At 37.4% G+C, this 2,114-nt stretch overlaps 1 pseudogene; it reads left to right on the forward strand.

The window, feature by feature from the left end:
- The first annotated feature begins 634 nt into the window (after nucleotides 1-634).
- On the forward strand, nucleotides 635-1,586 carry LOC127546757 (60S ribosomal protein L14-like; annotated as a pseudogene).
- The last annotated feature ends 528 nt before the right edge of the window (nucleotides 1,587-2,114 follow it).

Below are 2,114 nucleotides of genomic sequence, written 5' to 3' on the forward strand. Positions count from 1 at the left end.
TTTATATATAATATGAAATAATATAATAATAATTTTACTTCCCAGATCTATATTCGACTCCAGGAGAGAAAATGTATGGATATCTAATGGTTGCCCACATTCAAAGGTGGCAAGGGATGAAAATGGGCTATAAATCTAGAAATAGAATACATTGACATTAGGCATGATAACTTATCATGGAAAGGGCTAGAACTAGAATGCAGAATGAGGCATGACTCAGAATGCAGAGTGACTCCAAGAATGTATCACTACTTCTTTTTATGAGTCAATATTGCTAGGCAAAACAAAACACATTGTAAACAAAAATTAAATTAAAAAACAATAAGACAAGAAGATGAGTTGGAAATTACAAGTACAGGAATGGAAACTGGATTAAGGAATGGATACCAATGTGGTACTCTAGAACTCAAATTGAAACAAAGATCATTAAAATATACATAATGATCCCTGTAGGCTTATTTAAGTATTGACTTAATTGTAAATGTTATTATTATCAATATTTTATTATATTTTTATTATTTTGTTAATATTTCACATTTCAACTTAGTTCAAGTCATATTCAGGAGTGTCGTCCACTGCATGTAGAAGATAATTTTTAAAAATGACATGGTATTTCTTGCTCTGTGCCTCTGACATGGTGTTCAAGCACTATGTGAAGATCAGCCACGTGGCTTACATTTACTTCGACTGCATGCTGGCAAGCTGGTGACTATTGTGGACATCATCAACCAGAACCAGGCATGGTTGATGGTTCATGCAGTGGTATAAGGAGGCAGGCCATCCCATTCAGATGTATGCAGCTTACAGATTTTGTTCTCAAGTTCACACACTGTTGGGGGTTGGGGCTCAAAGCAGATACCAAAGACACAGGCTTGCTAGCTAAGATCACCATATAAGGATAAAACTGGTAACAGACACCCTGATTGGTGCTGACAAAACCAAAAGTTTTTATTTACAATGTACTTCCTGGAGTCCCTCTCTCTGCCTGATGTAGCTGTGTAAGAATAAACTTCGCTTCTTTTTTGGCAACTCGGCTCAGTGTTTAGTTCTTCCTCGGAAGCCGGTGATGACCGAAGACCCAGAAAATGGGTAAGTAGAGGGCAGATACTCCTCTCGAGAAAACAAGTCACGTTACAACATACAATGTTCATTAGAAGTATGTCCAGGCTGTTTGGGAGAAAGAAAAGATCAATACAAAATGGAAAGCCACAAGATAGCCAAGAAGATCGAAGTCAGAGAAAGGAAAGCTAAAATGACAGATTCTTACCTTCTCAAAGTCATGAAGGCCGAGAAAATGAGAAACAAATAGTCAAGCATGAAGTGAAAAAGCTCCAGAAGGACTCTACTCAGAAGGGGTCCCATAAAAAGGGAGCTGCCCAGAAGGCACTGGTCTCCAAGGTCTCCACCAAAAATATCCCCACAAAGAAGGGTGAGGGCCAGAAGGCAACCCCTGCCAGATGGCCCAGAAGGGTCAGAAAGCTCCCAGCCAAGAATGGGCCCACTCAGAAGAGGCCCATCCAGAAAGGGCCCACTCAGAAAGGAGTGTATTATTTGTATATCCAATTTGTCCATTATGCATATTTTAATGATCTTTGTTTCAATTTGAATTCCCCCAAGGCCAAAAAATAAGAAGCCACCAGAAATTAAATAAAGGTTTTGCTAAAAATAAATAAATAAATAAATGAAATAACATACAATACAAAACCTGAATGGGAGGATAGAATTCAGAATAAAACAAAAAGGGATTGAACTAAAAAAGAAAGCCAAGTAAATGAAAATATCTTACACAACAAAACCAAAATGTGCAAGTGATTCATTTCACTAAAATTCTTTTTTTTTTAATTTTTATTTAATAATTACTTTGTATTGACAGAATCCATGCCAGGGTAATTTTTTTTACAACATTATCCCTTGCACTCGTTTCTGTTCCGATTTTTCCCCTCCCTCCCTCCACCCCCTCCCCTAGATGGCAAGCAGTCCTATATATGTTGGATATGTTGCAGTATATCCTAGATACAATATATGTTTGCAGAACCAAACAGTTCTCTTGTTGCACAGGGAGAATTGGATTCAGAAGGTATAAATAACCCGGGAAGAAAAACAAAAATGCAGAT

Source organism: Antechinus flavipes, chromosome 2, assembly GCF_016432865.1.
Source record: "Antechinus flavipes isolate AdamAnt ecotype Samford, QLD, Australia chromosome 2, AdamAnt_v2, whole genome shotgun sequence".
Classification (NCBI taxonomy): domain Eukaryota; kingdom Metazoa; phylum Chordata; class Mammalia; order Dasyuromorphia; family Dasyuridae; genus Antechinus; species Antechinus flavipes.